At 39.2% G+C, this 23,753-nt stretch overlaps 1 protein-coding gene across 6 annotated transcripts in view; it reads right to left on the bottom strand.

Annotated features, from left to right (window-relative positions):
* LOC124168443 (leucine-rich repeat and immunoglobulin-like domain containing-NOGO receptor-interacting protein 4) overlaps window positions 1-23,753 on the bottom strand; it is a 939,647-nt gene that overhangs the window by 208,480 nt on the left and 707,414 nt on the right. For all 6 annotated transcript variants that reach the window (XM_046546685.1, XM_046546684.1, XM_046546683.1 and 3 more), the window contains one exon: window positions 1,216-1,329. The gene's annotated coding sequence lies outside the window, so the exon portion shown is untranslated. The remainder of the gene's footprint in view (window positions 1-1,215; window positions 1,330-23,753) is intronic.

Here is a 23,753-nt window from a genome sequence, read left to right as displayed (position 1 = left end):
CACATTTTTGATTTTGAAAATATATAGTCTTATATCTGTAAAATTAACACTTCCGACATTTGACTAAGGCAATTTGGTTTGCTTTCCTCATTTATCTCGAATAAAAACGTGGGTTTTTACGTCGATTTTTTAAACTCATTATAATATTTTCTTATTTTCAGTATAGAAGTAACAACACGATTTTCAGATATATTCTTAAAATATATTTTAATATCATTATCAAACTTGATATGCATACATTCACTTAGCACCGAATAGCTGGAGACAGTTTTTTATTTATTTGATTTATTTTTCATCGCTAAAATTTATGCTGCAGATAAACTATCAATACAAATGTTAACTGTCGATAATGGTGACTCATGCTACATAGGTAGAACAAGAAATAGCGTAAGAATACAATGGCATCTTATTCCTATCTGTACGGATAATTTTAATTCAATAGCTCGTCGGGAAACAAATCTTCTATATTATTTCTACTGTAAAGATACCTTTTTCTCAACTTATACGCAACCAAATTCTATAAATGAGGTACCAAAATGCACAGAATTTATCAGAGAACATGCGATGGCATATCTTGCTTCCTAAATATTGCTATAGTTTCCTAAAATTGGTTTTTAAATAATAAAAAAAAACAAAAAAACGGTAAATATTCCTGACGTTAACGGCGCACAAACTGATACATTTGTTCATTTGCAACAATATCTCGCATTCTTTAAATAACTTTTATCAAAATGCGGCGGATTCCACATTCAAGTCTCCTGTTGATACGTAAGTATGAGTCATCATGTGCGTTTAACAGAGGATAGTGTAATTACTTCCAATGTTGTGTTTAAAGAGGCCCTCTGACCTCAATTTGTACATGAACATTTCAATTAAATTTGTTCATTAAACCCTGCCTTTTTTCTACATTTTAAAATTAGAAACACGCCTATCTCTAGATGGACCTGAATTGAAAAGAGCGGGGGAAGCCCGCTGGGAGCGGGCGCAGCATGCTTGTATTTCCTATTAGTGATCCCCACGATATGATTTGAGTTATTATTACTTTCGGTGAAGGCTAGAAGATTTTGAAAGCATGAAGTATCCAGTTAAAAAATTCTCAGATTTTCGTATAGAACTCCTTGAAATTTTCGCGGATCATAACTTTCACAGATAAAATTTCAAGGATGGACCTCAAGAAGTTGGCATGCAGAAGGAACTTTAAGACCGGTTACTTACCTTGAGCAACTTAGATGCATGTATTTAACTCGATGTTCAATCGTATAACGGGTCCTGTAAATTCCTCTTCGAAAACACGACACTAAAGTCCGTCAGCGCTGAATACTAAGCAACCTGAAACATAAAATGAAATGTCACATTAGAATAAAGGCACAGACGTTTGATACGATTTCCATAGACGCTATAACGGCGAATGCTTAAATTCTAATAAGAAATGCTGGCGATGTTCCGTAGTATACCGTTATAGTCTTTTCAATTAAATTAATTTGCAATTGTGATAACATTTTATGCTTTTATGTATCAAATTAATGCGATAATATTCATTAATAGCCCTGATGAAGGTATAAAATACACCGAAACCTTGGCAAAAAATTTACATTTCATTCTTAAAAACCTACACTCCAAAATACTATCCAACTCTAAATTATACCAGAAAATTATCTTCTATTCACTCTAACGAGAAGACAGGACGTAAGTAAGAATTATTTTTTTTTTCAAGAAATGCCATTTTAGAAAAACTGCTTAAATATCGTTTTTCAACTTCAAAGCAATGTGATTCATAATTTAAATACTAAAATTTAGGAATGCCAATAAAAACTAGCCTCACAATTATTTTACCACTAAATTCTATTTCATACAATTTCTCAGGAATTGATTAGCCAACGATTTCGACGTCCAAAGTATCATCAACCGAGAAGAACTTGCTTGCTGTGACTCGCTACATAGGCAAGTGCCGAACTAACTCATCATTATCAGAAAAAAAAATACGAAAGAATTCTCAATGGAGAAACCCCCAAGCGGGTGGGAATTCGCAGCTGAATGCGGTGTTAAATAGGTGGAAGGTGGTAGTGCGCTCGTACACGCGAATTTAAGACTTGAGCGAGGAAGACTCGGAAAGATAAACACGCAAAGCGTTTGAGAGGTCACGCTCCGGGAAGGAAGCCATGCAAGTACTCTCGAGGGAGCAGCGGCCTTTTCCTCACCGCCCGGTCACGTCAGGGCTTCCAGCGCGCAAATCGCCGCCACTTGCGACTCAATTTCCTTCAAAGTAATCCGGGTATCCAACAGGGACCACGTAACGGGAATCTTTCATTCCAGACAAACGTCTCATTTGCGGGCACCAATGAATAATCCACCTTACACACACACACACATATGAAACACTAGCAAATGGCACCCTTGTAAATTCAACGAGATGGACTTAAAGTTAGCTATTCGACCTGAACTTTAATTACTGCCGCCATCGGTAAAATTAGCTAATAACGAATTTCGGGGGACCATCGCCCTATTTCGTAATAACTATATTAAGGGAGTCCTTTATAACCACAACAATGGATTTTTCCTTATAAATCACAAGATTGCCGGCTAAAATTCCGCAAACCGTCTTTATTTAAGCAACAGATACGTAACAATTAACCATCGTCCCATCCTTTCCATCTAACGGCTGCAAAGGGAAGGATTTTAAGATCAACAGTAGGACTATGTGGAGAGAGCCACACGTGAGAACATCTGGTAATACAGTAAGGAACGTAGCGAAGATGGCCGTAATTCCTAAATTATTCTCCATAGTTCGTAATAACGGGGATTTCGTACCATCCGTACTCGGTACATGCGGGGAAATTAACATTCGTGATCATAAAAATGTCCGAAGGACCGGGAACTCGCCTCGTTATAGGCGGGATTACGTTACGTGCGTGATCGTTATAAGCGAGTAATACTGTATCATCTACAGCCTCTTCGGTTTATTTATGTTGATGAGATGGAAGAAAAATCGGTAAATTCGGATTTATTTACGTAATAATCGGCGGGGACGCGATGCGTATAGAAAAATTTAATTGAATAATTAACTACAGCATTCCTTTCCTCGTCCATTCAAATAAATTTTCATGTACACACACACATATGTACACACACAATAGTTCGAGTGGTGATTTGTTGTATAAAGCAATGTACCCTGAATGCTTGATTCACTATCTAATCAGCACATAGCCCAAACTTGCTTCGCTCCGCGATGCATCGAGGCGTTAGAAAGAAATTGGGCCGCTGGCCTGGCGCCATCCAAGGTCAGGCCCACCAAAGGCACACGCTCCGTGGATGTGAAACAGAGCGTCGAAGGAGGAAGCGCATCCTCCTACGAGGGAGGGAGCAATGCGCGGATCAGCGAAACTAGCGAGCTGAGAGGATTAAGAGCAGGAGACCTCGGTCGTCTCATCAAATCGTAGCCTCCGAAATGTGACAACGCTGCGCCGAAATATCGCTTAATTCTGATTGAAAACTCGAGTTCCCAGAATTGCAGCCGTCTGCCGAGAGTACCACATTTTATTAGTTGCTGGCAAGTAAATATTGAGGTGAAGTTATGGCATATATTCAGTTATATAGGAGTGGGAATGTAGGAAGGGTGAAGGGCGGTTTTGGGGACTTAGTCTTTGATTGAGGGTAATGAATGCAATACCAAAGAGATGTCCGCAATCCATTACCTATTTATGGAGTGAACATTTTTTTTTAACGTGTTAATAATGATTTCAAAGTGGTCAACAATGGGGATAACTTCAAGTCTTTTCTTGTTTTTATTCTTTTATTTATTTCCCATACCCCATAGACAGCACAATTACGGCCTTTACATGGGGAATTAAAAATTAACAATGAAGAGATTCACACACGCCCATACCCTGGATAAGGGTAACTTACCCAGGCGGGACTCGAACCCGCGACCTTCGGTTTGGCAGGCGACGACTTTACCCCACCGCCACCGAGGCCGGTTTTTGTTACCAATGAAACATGGGGCACCTAGGACTTTCCTAATGATTACGTTCTCTGTTGACTGAAGACGCTTAATGTGACTGGCCGCTGCGTGAAGCCAGGTGGGGGAGGCATATGATCGGTTTGATGCAGCTGATGAAGAGTAGCAGACTTGTTTTGACCCTCCGAAATGTACAATACTATATCCCACATTTTTATCTAGACGACCTATGCGAATAGCGGGAAATGCCCTTCTACTGGTATTCATACGGCAGAATTCATTAAAGCTTAACAAAAAATAACATTCACCGGAATTTTCCATGCACATGTTGAAAAGCCTTTAAAACTCACCATATCACATGGGAATAAAAATAAACAAAATCATTAGATAAAGGTTAAAAGCTTTGATGTAAACTGCATTAAAACATGTTATAAAAAATAAAAATATGCCAACCTTCAAGCGATAATATTCTTTAAAATATTTTGCTCCAGCATCAATAATCCTTGGGCTCCGAAAAAATTTGTTTATCATTGCTATTGCTGTTTTTTATATTGATATTATTTTTATTTTTGTTGGCATTGTTGTGGATGCTTTTGCTGTCATTACTTTTGTGAATAAATTAACCGAATGGAGTAAGTTTCAGTGGAGTTCTTAAGGAGTATCTGCCTGCCTCTCCTTACTTCCCTTCCAATTCACATATAGGCCTTTCCCTTTCATTCTTTCTAAAACAAACTTATTCTCTTCCTTCCTATCTCTCGTTTACTGAACATTCTACCCTCTAACACTTTTTCCATTAGCCCTCCCTGCTAAATACTCGCTCCATCTATACCTTCTCTCTTCTCCGTATCTCATCTAGAAGCTGCCTCTCCTCACCCACCATGTTCCTCATTCTCTACAACAAAAAGCGAAACAAAGTTGACGCCTGCTTCCCTCGTAAGAGGATTAAAAGCGAACTACAGGCAGAGAGGTAGCTAAAAACGTTGATATACTCGACATGAATCACTGACGTCAGCAACGTATCTGCAAAAGGGTTTAACATCCGTCCAAGCCGTCGTATTTCATCGCGAATAACCCCATAGGTACAGAAGTGTCGAGAAACTGAAAAATACGATCCAATTTATTTTAAAAACACTGTCACAATCGACAATTTAAAAATAGGCGAGTGATCCCATTTTTGCTCCTCGTATCAACTTTGACTGATTCGCTCGCCTTTACGTATTCTTGTGACGGCGTGCGTTTCCATATACCGAGACTTACATCCAATTACCAAGCGCCGTGTTTTATCATGTAAAATCCCAACGGGCTCAACCAATAACGCTGCGGGCGTGGGACGTGGTCAGAATTGATAATGCGATCCGAGACGTAAGCTCATTTCCAAGAGTCTCTTCAAAAATCGCGAGGTCTCTCAATGCGGAATATTTTCATTCAGTTCCTGCCGCTGTAATTCAGTGACTCAGCCGCCCTGCCAGAAGTCGCTGCCCTTGCGATCATCATTAACTGGCTGACTGAGGGGTGGGGTGGTTTTTTGGACGTACGTGACAATACTTTCAGCACGGATATGTCGAGTGATCGGAGTCACACTTTCAACTTCTCTAGTGAATGCGATATTTCAATCAGGAAAAGATGCTCCTGTAGCTCTTATTTTATACACTAGTCTTCCAATGCACCGCATACCCGAACTAATGTGGGCTGAAAGTAACCCAGATTAGTTAAATCTCCGGATTAGGAGTAAAATTAAGAAAAATTACGAGTTGTTATACATCTGGACTACATTAAATATTTACTTAACGCATTAAAATTTAAAAAAATCTAAAGCCGAAACTTCAACTATTCAAAAAAGGAACAAGGAAATAATTTTAAAAATGTGCTAGAAAACCTTGAATAAAATCTACCGCAGCGTTTGACGTACGGGTGTTCTCAATTCCAGTGGCACAGCGAGGGGGGAGGGGTTTGGGGAATAAACCCCCCCACAGAGCTCAGAGAAATTTTTAAGCTTAATCCATCTTCTATATTATTTCTACTGTATAGATACCTTTTTCTCACCTCACCTCTCTCCAACCAAACTCTACAAATGAGGTACCAAAATGCACATAATTTATCAGAGAACATGTGACGGCATATCTAACTTCCTAATTATTGCTATTGTTTCATCAAATTGGTTTTTAAATAATAAAAAAAAAAAACAAAAAAAAAATAAAACCGGTAAATATTCCTGACGTTAAACGGCGCACAAACTGATACATTTGTTCATTTGCAACAATATCTCGCATTCTTAAAATAACTTTTATCAAAATACGGCTGATTCCACATTCAAGTCTCCTGTTGATACGAGTATAAAGTATGAGTCATCATGTGCGTTTAACAGAGGATAGTGTAATTACTTCCAATGTTGTGTTTAAGGAGGTCCTCTGACCTCAAAATGAACATTCCAATTAAATTTGTACATAAGACCCTGCCTTTTTTCTACATTTTAAAATTAGAAACGCGCCTATCCCTCTGTGGACCTGCATTGATAAGAGCGGGGGAGGCCAACTGGGAGCGGGCGCAGCACGCTCGTTTTACTTAATTGGATTGATATTACTAATAGAATAGTGTAAGTATTAATAAAATATCCCTCAGAAAGCCGTAACACTCACCATTTTGAACCGCTTATCTTGAAATGCCGCAATTAATTAATCTCCTACCGCTTATTCTGGTGGGTATTCCATACCCACACAAACCCTGGTATTAGTTGCACCTAAACCCCCCCCCTCCAGCCGTAATACCTAGCTGCGCCTCTGCTCCGTTCTGCCAGCGTTTTCGGATTCTCCAGACAAAAAATCCGTGAACTTAATCGGTTGACCTTGAACTTTTGTGGAGTTCTCGGTCCTTCATGAAATTGAGTACCAGATTAATTTTAAGATTTATCTTCCATTTAAGAATAGTTGCCTCTTTAAGACACAATGAATGCGTTGGAACTGTTAGAGGTCAATCGAAACAAAGCGTGGAAAATGACGAAATACTTTAATCCATACTGAAAGTATTCAATTATACAGGATACCGACCCCAAAAACCAGCATTATTCCATCTGTTTTCAAAACCAAAGGTGTATCTATAAATATATCATTCAATTAGCCAACTATAGTCTTTGAAGATACAAGATGCGTCAAATCTACCACTCATTAGATTCCTCAGCCCCTCAACTCAACTCATAGTGCACATTTAATGAGGAAGTGATAGACCACTACACCAAAAGGATGATGACGGGGCATCCGATATTTTTTTCCGGAAACCTTCCTCCATCGCGACATCACAATTTAAAATGCACCCCGTGTAGTCTCGGTAAGGGTTGCTCCTCTGTGACTGATTAATCCCCGCCAGTCAGTCGCCGCTAGGTCTCGTCTAGGTCCTAGTCTGAATCTATTCGTCTTCAAATGATAGAAGATTACCCTGCGTGTCAGGATGTCCCAGTGGGTGCCATTTGGGCCGAGTGGCTTCGTGGGGTGAATAATTAGCCTCCGCGAGTAATTGACGTCGTTCGCTTATGGTGCAGAGACACACGCTTTCAGAGTGGAGCCGAGGAAGAGGGCTTTTGGCTCCATCGCTGCACGCTTGGAGCAGGATAAATCACCACCATCAAAGTCCCCTCCTCGGAACGAAGATGTTATTAAGAAAGGTTAATATCACAATAAATTTTGAAAATCAATCTAAAAAAGCACATAAAGAAATGAAAATTGCCTTATAACTCCAGGAACATTTAATGCTCTACGTCCTAGATTTCGAAGTGGTGCGTCATCATAGAAGGCACAAATATTTTTTTTAAATAGAAGACGATGATTAAAAAAAATATATATATATGATGGCGTGCTGCGTCGAATAGGAGGTAGTACAGCATTAAATTGATATGGAATTATAAAGTTTTTTTTGCATTTCACTATGTCAAGTCGATCCCATGAACTCACGCCCAATACAACGAACTAAAACATCACATTTTTTTCCATCGAAAAATAATAAAATTAACCACCTAGCCTCGGTCCAAGGACCCACGTTTAAATGTTAAAGAAGAAATACTACATTTTCAAAACCAATAATTTAGCACGCATTCACTTGACCTTTGACACGAGTGATATATACTCACTATCACAAAATATGTACTTGGGATTTTAGTGATAGTATTGTAATGAATATTTAGCCCATATCACTCGTATAATTTCAACTTTGTTTAAAGAAAATCATTCCTAAACTCTATCAGTGAATCTATGAGTATTACAAAAGAGGATTCTCAATTTGGCCTCTATCCCCGCCTCCACCGAGGCCGACAATGGAGAGGAATGAAGAATCTTCCAATGTAATAACAGGACCGCATTAAAAATGTGTCTATTCCCGCTCCAGTGCAAGAACTGGAAACTTAATTGGACAATTCTTTGGTAGCTGACGGAGAGAAAATACTCACACATGATATAGGCACACAGACGATATTAAATCTACATGAAGATTAAAAAAACATCTTCTATCTTTGGTCTTCGGAATAGTAAAATCCTCTCTATTGTTATATTCGTGGTAGCCCCCAAAAAAGTGAATCTTTGGCTGCCGTGCCACTGACCGCGTCGTGGCTGTCGTGCCGCTGAGAACGGACGGATTAAATGTATGGAAGGTGGAAAGTAAGAGCGATCGAGTGCTGCCGAGAATATGAACCACTTGAAATATCTCCTCCGCTGCTCGAGGCGACCTAGTTTGCGAGGCGGAGGGTGGTATTTGCCTACGTAAGCCCATTTTGCGACTCGGCCGGAAATAATGGAACGGAGCGGCCTTGGAACTCAAAGGAAGAGAAGAGCAGCTTGAACTCTCATCCCTCGGCGCGCTCAAAGATAGACGATATTGCACTTTTTTGAGAAAAAACTATAAAAGTTTGTAAAAATATGTAAAATAGTGAATATAGTGAAGTCCGAATAAAATGTATTTAACACTAGAATGTCCGGCTGGGTCAATTTGACCCAAAAGAGAATATTTATGTTGATTTTTTTAAACGAAGAAAAATGTATACTAATATTTCATGACCATTATTTAGTTTGGTTTACCACTGCGCACAAGTTAGGCTTGATATTATTATTTTTTCTATTTTTTCTCATCACTTATACCTGCCATGCCCGGATGGGTCATTTTGACCCAGACTATCAAATTCATTTGGAGCCTTCCTACTGTGCCTTTGTATTGAATTAACGGTGTGATTTATACTGATTTTTTTGTCAAACTGTCACAGTAATTTTTTTTTTAACCTGATACCATTGAAATCATTGTACCTCCCAAACCCATCAGTGGAATAATGATAGGCATTCACAGATTGGTGGAAGCTAGTTTCCCATAACACAATAGAAATTGTTGAGCAACTACAATTTTAATATTTTTCGTCCAATTAAATTTTCTACCATCCTCTCGAATGCTTTATAAACAATATTATAAAATAAACTGGGGAGAAATTAAATATTTTGAGTAAAATATGCAAACATGATCATATTGGGTCAAATTGACCTACTATGGAATTATAGGGTGTGAGGAGTGGTCGGGCATGCTCGTGTTAATGGTAAAACAAAGCAGTGCTCCACAAATAATTTAATTATTATAAATAATTAAAGATAAAATTATTTTGCTTCATTTTGCTATCATTAATATTATTTTGTTCCATCAAGTAATTCAGAATCAGACGTTGTGATACGCTTTGGCCAGGCACCTAACGTCGTTCGCGGTGGTCATAGTCAATGAAACCAGCGCAGCGGCTCGTTCCCACAATAATCGGTTCTCCCTGAACGCCTTAATGAGTCGGAACTTCAATGACGTAACTGGCTGATGAAAAATGGTCGTCAAATTTAGCATTTTCTTCATTTTAAAGTTGTGGGAAAATGGCTAGGTGAGGAAGACTTTTTTTCGTCACAACCAATCTTTCCGATCCATTTACCAAATTTTAAAATTGGGAATTCGGAACGGAAGGAACCGATAGCACGCTTTCTTTGCTTTTATGATAGATAGGGTGTACTTCGGCATCGATTCAGGATTATCGAATTCCATTTTTACACTCCTGAAGACTAATATTAAGCGGATAGGGTGCGGATGTTGCATTTAGGTAGATGGCTATTTACCGATAGTCAGGGTGATTATCACAAATTAAGATAGGTAGGTATTCAGGATTGATTATGCTTTAGCCCTCCGACGTATTTTTAAGACATTTTCCTCTTTATATATAAAAAAAAATCATGCTAAAAAATTGAATGCTTCAGGTGAAATTTCGTGGAAATTTTATATCATATTGAAAAAAAATGTACGCGAAAACTTTTCATATTAAATGTATTTGCGACCGGTTTCGAATTATTAATATTACCTCATAAGTAATCAGATGACTTAATATGTCCAAACCGGTAGCAAATATAATTTATATGGATTGACGAAGTTTTCGCTTTAATTAATTGAAAATATTATGATGGGTGTTAGCTCCTACCTATCTGTGAAACATACAATCGGTTACCCCGCTGAACATGTTAAAAGGGTGGATATTAAACATCCTGCAATTCATAAAAACCGTAAAATTTATGAAATTTGGGTACTTATCAGGTTTGATGAGCATAGAGTACACCCTGAATTTGAAATATCCTGATTACTAATATCGGGGAAGCTAGGAGAGTTGCGTTGCTGGCGTCGTCTCCCTAGGCGACGGAGATCGTCGTTGACAAAGCCGTGAGCATACGAGACGCATATAATAGCCATGAGATCACACCTGTGCACCTTCTATGATTGATGAAGGGCTTCCGCAAGATTACCCAACAGTGCATCTATTTCATCTCCTGGAGCAACAGTGCGGTTATTTTATCAGACGATAAAAAATGTACATAACAAATTAAATGATCTCTCCGATTCAAAAAAAAGAACCCTGACACAAATTTTCATTACAAATCCAAGAATCTGAAAGCCAGGGGTAAGAAAAGGTCATTTGATGACCCTAGACGCAAATAATTAGCCGAAGAGCGACGCTACACTCTGCAAGAGTCTAATTTCTCACGAACTTTAAGTAGATGGCGATATTATGTGAAATCGCCGAACAAGTAATATAATGACAGCAAAAATTTTGTTTGATCCACATGATTTTATTATTATTCGATCTAGCTTTCGGCAGCTTGCGTCATTTTCAAGCTAGAGCTACACATGAAGAGAGAAAATTTATTAAACCATTAGCGGCGGAGGAAAGAGCTCATGGATTTCTCATGGGCAAAGAGCTAACGTGTTCGGTTTGAAGTTGAGTAGGACGAAAATGTAAGTATCAAACTCGAGGAGTCAAAAAAAAAGTATGCGTAAAATGACAAAAAAATGGAAAGGTTGAATCGGTCGATATATCTTCGAGAATATCTCGATGATTAGGCGACGGTTCGAAAAATGGAACAAATATGGTTCTTTGTTCTGTTTTTTTTTCAAACTGTCCCAATCGACACTAAAATGAAATTGTGAATCCCACGGCTGCATCAGAATGGATGTAGATAATCCCTGATGTTCCGATCCATCGTTCCCGAAGCCTCCGATTTTCATTGCATACAAAAATAACCTTTTCTCCACCCAGGGAGGGTTCGACGTGGGACTGTGAAAAGTGAGGCAGGAGCGGAATACCACGCCCTCTGGCTATAAAAAGCAATCAATTTTTTTCGGAGCGTTCCCCGCTCCGCCTGAAGCCTAGCTCCGCTGATTCATGTAGACAAGTGAATCGCTCTCAGCGCCAAGCCGACCCTTAAAGCAACAAGAGCGGCGAGCACCCAGCGGAGCCAGCAGGATAAAGCTGCCGATCCCACATTTGTCGCTCTCATGGCTTGCCTCGGACGTAGCCACCGTGATTTACAGGAATAAACATCTGAGTTTCGATTGTCATCTATTTGAACTAGTGGACCCAAGGAGGTTGTGAACATCTGGAGGCGCTGTTTCCGAGTTTAAGGCGTGGTCATAGTTCTGCCATCATAGTTTGGCAATAAAGTGGTTTCCTATTATTTTTTTATTGCCTAAATCGGAATATTATTACTCCTGGAGTACGTATTTCACGCATTTAGATTTTTAAATGACGATATCTATTTTTCGCGATTAAATGAAAAGTGAAAAATTTCAAGCGCGCGAAAACGCGACGGGTAAGTATGAATGCCGGGAAATCTCTCCGTGTGACGTATTTCTCGTTCCCGCTGCCGCCCTGTGAGGTGACCTTAAGGGAGGCTTGAGCGCTGATACGACGCAGGCTGCTAGCGGGTAGCTGAGTACCCTGCTATCTGGTAGCGCTTGGCTTAAATAAGGATTATTAATATCTTATCAAACGTAGAAAACTTTCCGACCTTAGCCAGTTTTAATAAGTGATTATTAAGACATGTTTCCCTGAGCTCTGCGCCTCATGCATGCATTGGTAATCTCAGACGATGTATAACTCCTATCTACTCGTATAGGAACTAGGTCCCTGTGACGTCACGTGGAGTGGCATCGCGTGGGCGCCAATCTGGCCGTTTTCAAATGAGGATAAAAATGGACCATTGCCATTCGTCTAAACCGGTATTTCTAAAACCAAATAATTTGTATATTACGAATACACTAATGGTGGGTAACGAATCGCAATCAATGCCTTCCGTTTTCTTTGATGAAGGAAACTACCCTATAATTGGACTCAGTCTCCGACTGTTATTTTGAGGTGGCTATGTTTTTTTTCTAAAAATCAACTAAATTGAGTGAAAAATGCTACAACAATCATTATCATTTCGCCGGTGATTGTCATCGGGTTTTTACCTTCTTCGCGATACTTCTATTAATGTGTAAACTTTGTGTCCGTAGGCCACTTTACTGGTAGGGATATCCTTGAAAATATACTTTATTACTTTGAGTGGGTTGGAAGCCAAGGGTTTTTTCCCCAGCAGAGTTAGGCAAAGTTAATTGTTTGAATAAATACACAAAAACCTGGTAGCCAAGGGAAACGAGTGGGTCTCTGTTCTGTGCTGACATCGAGTGGAAAATCAATAGCACTACTAACAAGGACACGTCGCCAAAGTGATGTTCAGGATCTGGATACGGATGTTATTTTCTGAAACTATATGTATAGGTAAGGTAGAAAAAGTGTCATAGCTTTCTTCCACATAGGCCCGGGTTCGATAGATATTCGCTTGTAAAGACTTCGCGTAACATGACATCCCTAGAGTGATCGCCGAGGTAAGGCACAATTCGGAGTTTCGTTTAAACTCCATAAATTGATATTAAATTTAAAAAAATCACGAAGTAACTAAATAAAACGAATAAGGATAAAATGTAACAGTGATTTCAAAAATAAGAAGAGAGAAAACACGGCCGTAGTTAAGAGGTTAGCGTTTACTCAAGGGATGCCATGCTGCGCGAAATCTTTACAAGAGAATATCTCTCGAACCCGAGTCTATTTGGAAGAAAGCCGTGACACTTTTTCTACCTTACCTATATAGTTTCAGTTAATAACATCCGCATGCAGATCCCGAACATCACTTTGGCGATGTCTCCTTGTTAGTATCTTGTTGATCTCGTTTGTTTTATATACCTAATTTCTGTACCTAACTCTGTATAGAAAAGAGAAATCACTTGTACCCCTTGGCTTCCAACCCACACAATTGTTAGTTTCCGTTGGCTTTTATAAAATTCAATACCTGCATAAGTGCAGGTAAATGACTAGTTTAATCTGTTAAAACTTTATTTTCAGCTGTGCTGGTTTTAGAACTTAACAGTGGTGATTGATAGTAATTTTTTTTCCTGGGAAAAGATGTTTGAGTCAGAAAATCGCGAAGCCTACCAATGGAGCAAGAAAAAAAGGTTTAAATTGTGCTTTCCAATAGTTTATTTTAATGTATTAACGAATTATGGACAAAAATTTCACCAAGTAGTAAGCATTGACCCTCATGGGATTGCCAATTTTTTGGTCAAAGTGGGCGTGGCTTGTCCTACCCAAGCACCCCCATGCCGGCCACACTTGGCTCCACGCTCGAAACCAGTGGTGCCCCCTCCAGTATATTTCCAAGCTCCTTGAGTGGACCTCTTTATGTACGCATCCTAATAGAGGAATACTTTTTTTACTAAGAAATTTTTACCAGGAAACTAATTTTTAATACTAATAAATTTTCTTTTATAACATTACTATCAGACCACCCTCCGTTGCTAGGGAAGGATCGTACCCATAGAAGTGGTAAACTTGGAACTTGGAATTCATGGTCACATGGCAGGATTTTTAGGAACAAAGCAGGTATAATGATGGAATAGCAAACAATGGAAAAACGATTTCCATTTACCGCGCACGGGATCAGCTAATATCCCGCTCATTGAGTGTTAAGGCCGTTTTACACGGGGCACGGAATTGCGCAGGTTAGAGCTGCATTAATTTCTAAATTGGCATGGAATTGCGCGAATGCATGAACGAAATTAGAACGGGCTATTTTTCCGTCTCGCATCCACGCATTCTCGCATGTGTTCTAGCAATTCACCGCTTTACACGACGCAATTTTGATTGCGCCTTCGCACGTACGTCAGATTGCGCAATTCCGTATACCGTGTAAAACGGCCTTTATGTGTGCCGGTACTTGTGCAGGCCAAAAATGTCGCGTGAACGCATACCCCAGGGGAAAGGTTTGCACCAAGAGGATAAATATTTGAGTTTAGAATCCTTTGAGTAATGTTCTCCCTTTGGGCATATCAAGAGGTAAGCCTACCCGGCAGGATGTCCAAAACAGATGACGTATGACGTGACGTAACAAACAAACACTAATGAAAAACCGATGCAAAGGACGCATCCCACACAACCAGAAGTATCATTAAAGGCTTTCGGAGTATGAAATGCTTACTTTGGTCGCAATCCGTGCAGCCGTATTGAAATGCATAGCGGACAAACGAACAGACATTTTCTTTTAAATATGCAGACTTGAGCTGCTAGTACATATTTGTTATTACCGTAAATTTCTATTCAAAAAATTATCGTACTAATGAAGCAATCGATACTGATTACTCACGTAATTAACATTTAATCCTACACTTTGGCTCGTCCTTCAAAGAAACATGTCGACTAGGAAAATTTTTATTTATCATTTGTGTGGCTAATTTTCCCCCTAGGATACAATAACGCCTTGATGTTAAAAAAGAAATAGAAGAGGTTCATCATATGATAAACTGTGCGATTATGTGAAATATTTTTTTCCTCGAACTCTGACAAAAGAGCATAATAAAGAGCTACTATTTTTTTTACTTTCAGGAAAAAATTGCCTCGACATTTCCGCCTTAAACAATACTAATTATTTCACTAGTACATTTACATTTGAAATGAAATTGAATCGGGACATAACATAAGGCGCGCGACACAATATTAATGCTGATGAAGTCTTCTCGGGAAATTTTGCCGGGTCGAAATGGCCACTGCTGTCAACGTTTCGATGGCTTTCTCCTCCGTCTTCATCAGGGCGAAATTTTCCAGCTCGAAAAATTCCAGGGTGAAAAATTCCCGGCTGATTTCCCGAAAAGACTTCATCGGCTATATATTCGCCGGGAATGCACCAAATCCTTCTCAATATTATAGTTAACCTTTATTGAACTCTGCCATGAGAATGCCATTGAAAGGGCAATTCCCGCGCTTAGCGTAGGCCGTCTAAATAAAATGGGGAGAGGTAATGAGTTCTACGACCCTTACATCACCGAAGTAAGCCGTGTGTTGGTGGTGGACTCAGGTTGGAGCGACGCGATAACTCATAGCGGGCAGAGCAGAGCTGGAAATAGCGCGGAAAAAGTCGACCCGTCGCTTCCGAATAGAAATTCTGAAATATTACCTCGATCAATTTAACCCCCCTCAACCCCTTTTTCTTTCGGGAGTGGAAAGTCTAATAAGGTAGTGCATGTAGGCGGGGGATGGAAGACTAAAAAAAAAGAGCGAAAAAAATCGCATTTTTCAAACAAAGAGAATTATGTAGGGACGGCCCTTCACAAAATGTAAATGATAGGTGACTAATTGCTGCAGGATAAAATTCTTCTCGAGGAAGGGACTAAAAAAAAAAAAGGCGCGGAATATATAAATCATTTCCGCGTCACTATAGCAACGCGAGTGTGTATCTGCTTGTTTTTCGAAAACCACCCCCTCCTCTCTCCTGCTGTTTCCTCCCCGGAATAAAAAATGAAAGCCTTATTTAAACTGGCGACCATTTTCTGGGCTCACTTCGCGGAAGGTTTGAATATTCATTTCCGTTTGACAACGCAGTTTTTCACTGATTCAAAACCGGTCCCGCTGGGATTCGCGCGGAGTTGAAATCTACGAACAATGAAGGAATTTACGTGCCTAAAAACGACGCGAAACGTTAAAAAAAAATTCTTTCAATTTTTCAAAATGCGCGAAGGTCATATTGCGCAATGAAATACTCCACAGGGCATGCGCTACATCATTGCAAAAAATTACATTGACATCCTCTACATTCAGTCTGAACCACACGATATTTTTTGCAACGTAAAAGTTCAGGAATGGCGGAATTAACAACTCAAAATATGACTAACAGACGTTAATGTTTTCAGGGACGGTAGAAATGACAGGCATCACCGTCTCTATATGCATCATTTTTTGCCGTCGCAATCTACATCATTATAAGTAAGTGAAATACAGCAGCAGCCAATCAGCGAACGAGACCAAAGGCGACTCATGTAGACACAGCTATTGATATTGTGGCAACTAAATTGATCTTGATGGTAACGAAAATAGTTTATAACAGTGGCGTAACTACGGGGGGGGAAGAGGGGATATATCCCCCCCAAAGGCTCAGAGAAATTTAAAAAAATATATAAAACTATAGCCTAGTTTTGACATTTAATGATTGCGTCTTCTTAAATTTAAATTCTTAGTGCCATAATGATGTAAAATGTATATCCAGGCATGTCATTTTTCAAAAAATTTCCTGGACCCCGGGATTTTCTCGAAGGGGGGGGGGGGGTCGCCACCCTAGACCACCCCCCCCAAAAGTATATTCCAGTTACGCCACTGGTTTATATAATGGGAATCTCAAATAACTGTGTTATATAAAAATGCTAGCTTAAGCAACCTTTTCCCTGCCATTGAAAAACATAGCTGAAATGATAGCAGGACTTGTGCATGGAAGAAGATCGTTTGATTAAGGCTTTAGGTAAGGATTCGGTAAGAGGTTGGAATAAAAGAAAACAGAGAAGGACTTAGTAAATTCACATCAGCATGTACGCTGTGTGGAAATGGAAACGAGGAATGTTCTTAAATCAATAAATTATTCGTCATAAAACAAACAGTGGAGGGAGTAACCTGTTTGAAAAGGTAGAAAAACCAGTGAAAAACTGGTAAAATTGTCCCTTAGGATGAACATCCGATTCTCGATTCAAAAGAGGCAAATTAAATTGCTCTTCTAAAAAGTGAATAATGTCGAAAAGGGTGGATTCATTCTTCAAAAAGTACGTAACATAGGCGATATGATTGAAATATTTAAAAAATAGCCATATAATGGTTAGAAATTTTTCTAAAAGGTGGTGTCAACTCAACACGATTTTCCACGTTTGGCCAAGTCCAGTCTTGAAGCTTAAAACCTAAGAGCCCTAGGAGAGAAAATATTAAAACTAAAAGAAAATTAATTACAACTTCGCATGCACTTTAGATCTGACATTGGAGTGATATCAATTCATATCATCATAAATTTAAGATTTAAGTTACAGTATAGTAATGGTTGTTTAAAGAGAGAGAATTTAATCTAAAATGCTGAAATTGATCTAATACACGTTTTAGGTTTCGTGCATGTAGTCTTATACCTGCGAATTTTAAACGTGAGACCTTTGGCCACAGCAGATTATTTTACTTTTTCCTTTCCAATTCGAAAAAACGTGAGCATTAAAATTATTTTTTTTTCATCTATTGTTATTTTTCTTAATTTTAGATAAAAAACGTGATTTTTTTACAAATTTTTAAATCTATTTTAATATTACTACCAAACTCGATTGCCTACATTCGCTTCGCCGATTAGCCCGAAAGAGTTTTGAACTATAATTTTGAAAATCGTTAAAATTTATTCTGCAGCTGAGCGATTAATAAAAAAGGTAAATGTCAAAAACGGGGTCTTTGAATAGTATTTATGTAAAACTAGAAATAGCGTAAGAATTATTGTCATCTGGCTCTGATATGCACCGAAAATTTTAAGTCGACAGCTAAACGGAAAGTGGGTTAGATAGGAGTAGCAACATTTTGCCCGGAAGTACTACAGCCCAACAAGAGAAGTGTATCAATACAAATGTGGTGATGCTGAGTTAGAAAGGCTCGTCGCTGTATAATGTCTTAACAGCTTTTCCCACACAATGGTAACCACACACTACACTCTACTGAGCATTCAACTTGGCGATCACAGGTGAAAGGGATTGTGGTTTAAAATGATAGCTAGTATTCTCATCACCACATGTAACAATACTAAAATTGGTTAGACAGAGCTCTCCACTCAATTTTCCTGTCATTTCATCCTTTTAAACTTGCGTATTCCTTCTCTTTGACATCCTTCTTTACCCGTTCCATATATGTCAATCGAATTCTTCCTTTTCCATTCCTGCCATCCACTTGACCCTCACGATTGTCTTCATCAGGTCATCATCTCTCAAAATATGGCCGACTATCGTTGTTTGGTCTCCTTGTCAAGGTTTTCACGAGGCTTCCTTTCTCTCGTACAAGACTTCCTCATCACAACACACGCGATCGATTCAATCGATTCTCATCATTCTTCTCTAGCACTACATTCAGAACGACTCAAACCTTGATTTCTCCTCCACATATCGTGATATTTCACGATGCAACGCCAGTGCCAACATGAATCCTTAAAATGAAAACTTGAAAAAAGCTCCCCTGGCCATATTGTGGATCTAATTGTTTCCGTATTTAATCGCTCCGTTGCCGTTTCCGTGGCATAGCGACAGCTCTCCACGCCGATGAAAGCAATTCAAGGTCTTTCCCGTCGCCAAGCAGACTGAGCAAGACTACGATGCGACCTCCATGCTTCAAGGACCAATCGAAGGAAAACGCTACGAAACATCACTCTACACCGGAAAAACTTGAAAACTGTAATTAGACAACCATGGGCATCAATCCGATGTCTAGAAATTGGACGACGTGAAGAAAATGAGGGATATACATTAAAGAATTTGAGAGATTGAAAAATGCTCTCTCCACTAGAAGGTCAAAAGATAACAACTTATTTCACTGCGATTTAAAAGTTGGTCTTTTTTTAGCAGCGTAGTAATTAAGTTGATTTATACCTCAATATCTTCGCATAATATGCCCAATAGTGCCTAATAACCGGTCGATATGTACGTTCTCTCATGCACTTATTACTGATGCATGTAGATCTGGACCAGAGTTCTGTCGTAAGAAGTGGTATGAATGGTACCAACATGTTGGGTGAAATTAATTTTTTCAATCACTTAATTGTAAACTCATATTTTTAAAACTAATTACGTGCGTCTTTGTAATAGCAACTACATGAAAATCATAACGCGTTCCAGAGGGACATACGAAGCACTTGCCAAATATCCTAGGATTGGCTCTCAGGATATCACATCAGAGATACGATTGGCAGTTGCTTTTGACTGCATAATCAATATTTAAGGACAACACCCAATAGAGAAATCACTGATTTCATGCTACAGAATCACTTTATTCTTCCCGATGTTGCCAGTTGTTATCCACGCGTATGATTTCCAAGGTCGTGACGAGAAGAAATTAACTGCGAAGTTTATACGGTGACGTAATGCTAAAGGCAAGAGCTATCCAGCAAGAGGAATAATAAACCCATACGGCTAGGAGCATCAACTTATTTTACCCCAACAACGCCATTTCAGTCCAGCTTCTGTGGCCTCGTCTCCATTGCCATTAAATTGAGGAGACATTTTGCACATTTTTTACAGAAAATCCAATGCTATTAATTAAAATTATTAACTTAAAAGTATTTAATTTGCTAGCACCGACTTTCAAAGTTCTCTTCAAGCACGCCTCTGCTATCGATTATTCCATCCGCTTACCAAATCCAAGTAACTATCTAATAGAGAGGATGATATTTTGATTCTTTGCAATGATGTAACAAATAGTTGGTGCAGTATGTCATCGGCGACAATAGCATTTCCATACATTCACAATTCACTTTTGCGCATAACAATGAAGAAATATTCCCACACTGGAAAAGTGATTTACGTAAACATATGTCTACTCGAGACGGTACTGAAAGTCTTTCCTATCGTGAGAAAGCAGCCTGGACGTCTGAAACTTCCCACGAAATGGTCAAGAACTGATGTTTCGTGATTGATAGCTTTAAAAGGAGGCAGCGGATCGCAGATAGGATGAACGCCGGTAAAATTCCGCTCCTCTTTATTAATGCAAGGGAGAAAACCACGTTTGCAAACAGAACCCATCCTCTCACCAGAGAATGACAGAAGTGAAAAATTTCACATAATAAAAAAAATTCGTGAATTGATTTGAAATTGATTGAGAGGTCAGAGTTTTTGCCGCGGCTAAGAATACGAATTTCGTAGCCAGTTAAAGAAAACATACCTTCTCAGAACACAAGCAAAGAAATGAGTAAGTAAAATAATTTAGAGGTATTTTTCATGGTATTAATAGTGTCTAAGTTCTGTTAATTGCAGTTGCAGATAACGTAAATAAATCCCACACTTAATAGGCCACTTTGTTATAATTTATGCGTTTTTCCCTGAAATGATGAAAAATATTTGTGATGCCCTGGTTTCATCTGCAAATTTATTGCATTCGATCCTGGTGATTGCTTAATTTCAGAAATCGATTGTAAGATGGCCAATCATTCTGTCAGCTTTAAATGTTGTGAGTTTTTCAAATTTAGGCGTTTTTGGACTAAGTTAGCCCGTTGTTCATATAGACTACCCAAATTTTCAATCTGTGCCAACGCGGCATATAATGCCAAAAACGCTGCATGTTAATTGGTTCGATAAGTTTGCTTAGATAGGAATAATTTTTATCGTTGGTTAACAAAGATGCCATGAATGGTCACGAGGTTGAAACAAAATTATCATTCGAAGCATACCAATTTAAAGGTGCATTAGATGGAGAAATTCAATAAATTGAGATTAAATAAATTCAAAATAAAAAATTACACACGCCATAACTATTTCATCTTATGCTTTATATTCGTCCGTTTATTCCACGTCCAATGTTGTTCTCTCTAACTGCTAATTGTATTAATACTCACCCCTGCTGCCATTTTAAAATTTAAATTATTCGGTCTGAATATTCTCGTTTAACCCAAGCACCTTTATTTAATGCCGAACTAAATTGATTGAAACTAGATTTATTTTTGTTATTTTTCCCTCAGGAGAGATACAATTGTTAACGGCATGAGTAATTATCGTTTCTCGCTCACGTCAGGAGCTCACAGTACTGTAGTAGTGAAATGATCCTGCAATAATAGCTCTATATGCAAAATGAATAGAATAAAAGACGAGCCAAAGATTAGTAGAGTGATACATAAGCAAATACGATTAAAAAGTGTACACATTTAAGAAAGAGAAGAAGGACGGACCCCAAACAGAGAAACGGTCGAGGAGAGCATTTTCGGATTAATATGGACGTCCTGTATTGCTTAGGAAAAACCAATATTTCAGAAAACTACCGGGCTAGGCAGGGAAAACCTTCGCAAGAAGTTCGCCGTTCATCTTAAGGCCGAAAAATCTAACCGAGTTTCGAAGCCTTCGGACCCTATGCTGCGAGCAAAAAGAGAACAATATCTTTCGATCGAACCCATTCCAATCGTGAGAGGAAGGAAGTAGAACAAAGGGGAAAAAAAGGGTGCAAAGGGACACAACGACCCCGTCCCCAACTCTCGCATCGATCGGGTGGCAATGTGGAAAGAAGACATTGCGATAGGAAGGACAAAGGGGCATGGGAGGGGCCTTGTGCTACACCTCCCAAAAGCATCCAATCCTGGTCTCAATTGTGGCCAAACAATCGTCTCCTCCAAACCACGGACCACCACAAATAACACGAAGTCCTAGTGCACCTCAACCCCCCCCCCCCCCCCCCCACACACACACACACACACACACACACACACACACAGGGACAAAGGGTCACTAATTTGACCGCGCGGTCACGTAGCTCGGTGCAAGATAGCTCCGGCCCCAAAGGAGAGAGACTCCTGGGAGACAACATAACAATTAAAGCTGGACAAGGTACTAACGCCACGCGGTTGCCTGGAAGACGGCGCAAAGATAAGACTCGCTCAGCACCATTGCTAGCAGGCGAATCGCCAGTAAACCAGAGATTATCCCAGAGTCATCCCATTATTCAAATACACGCCCAACGACAAACAAAACACATGCCAAGCACACCACATGCTACACTATACTTGTAGCGCTGACGACACTGCAATCGCAGCCACATCTAGGAAGGAGGACACTTATATCACTAAACTCAATACACATTTAAAACTTTTACATATGTGAACAATAAGACAATGCGTCAAAAATCATATCTTCAGCATTTTTCTCTACGTAAAAACCACCAATAACACCAAACATAAGCAGACACAAAATACCATGAGCAACTTCCAAAGAATTCCTCAGCAATGTATTCCAATGACCTCTTCGAATGTGCTATTCTGCTCATGATTTCTTTCTTACTTCTAGCATCGCTAGTTATCCGGCTTCCGAAATAATAGAATTCATGTATCCACAAGTTCTTCTTTCCCCATATTAAAACTGGTCTTTACATATACTGATAATAGGTTTGAAATTACAAGAGCACATGCAAACCTATAATAATAACAATGACTGAAATTAAAAACATCTTGAATTTATCAGGAAATACTACTACGGATTTTAAATAAATAAAAGCTAAAAACTTCGTTAAAAATACGCTTTGTGTGGAAAAAAGATTTCTCTCTCATTTATTTGAAATGAAAACGTTTTTTTATGAACCGTCGAGGAATTTCATAGTAAAGAAGAGGTATGACGATTCAAAGTACCAAATATTAATGCATTGAAAATCGATAAATCATCGATGAAGACACTCCAACCATTCATTACGTACGTAAGTAAGGCGCTAGAAAATGGTCTCCCACTTTAAAAAAAGTAGAGCGGTTCAATCTGGAAATAAGAGGAACAAGAAGGAGCCCCACTAGTAAGTGGCAGATCGTGGAAAAAAGGCATACTTACAACCGATGAGAGAGGAAGGAGTTCTTCAGGAAGATGAACGCGCTTTTAAGAGCCCATTTTTACTACTTGGTTCCCCTTAGATACGACCAGCTCACAATAATAATAAATTCCCCACAACCTCGCCTCGCACCAGAAGGAATCTTGTCTCCAAGATTTACTTCCCCTGGAATGATTTAAGAAAACACAAAAAAAAACTACCATAAAGGAAAAAAACAAGCGATGCGTATCTTCGCATCCGATCGCACACGAACGGCAGATGGAAATTAAAGCGATCGAAAATCAAATTAAGGACGAGAGGGTGCTTACGAATGTATGTATGTATCATGAAGTGTGGGTGGGCCCAGCGAGGAATGACAAAACTGCTCCCGAGATTCATGAATGCATCGCAAGGGCCGTCGCAAAAGCGGTCACGAGGCCCTGGCCCCAAAAAGGAAAATGAAAACAACCCATTACCATAAAACTTGGGAATTTTTTATTGGCGCCCGTTAAAATGGGTCCTCGCTATATTCCACCCGTTCTTATTGGCTGTCCCACAAAAGGAAAAGATTTATCTGCCCAATGGTGGGATGAGACGTTGGATGACGCTAAATAAGTGAAAGTTTAA

This window comes from Ischnura elegans, chromosome 11 (assembly GCF_921293095.1).
Source record: "Ischnura elegans chromosome 11, ioIscEleg1.1, whole genome shotgun sequence".
Classification (NCBI taxonomy): domain Eukaryota; kingdom Metazoa; phylum Arthropoda; class Insecta; order Odonata; family Coenagrionidae; genus Ischnura; species Ischnura elegans.
This window is presented reverse-complemented; position numbering and strand designations above follow the sequence as displayed.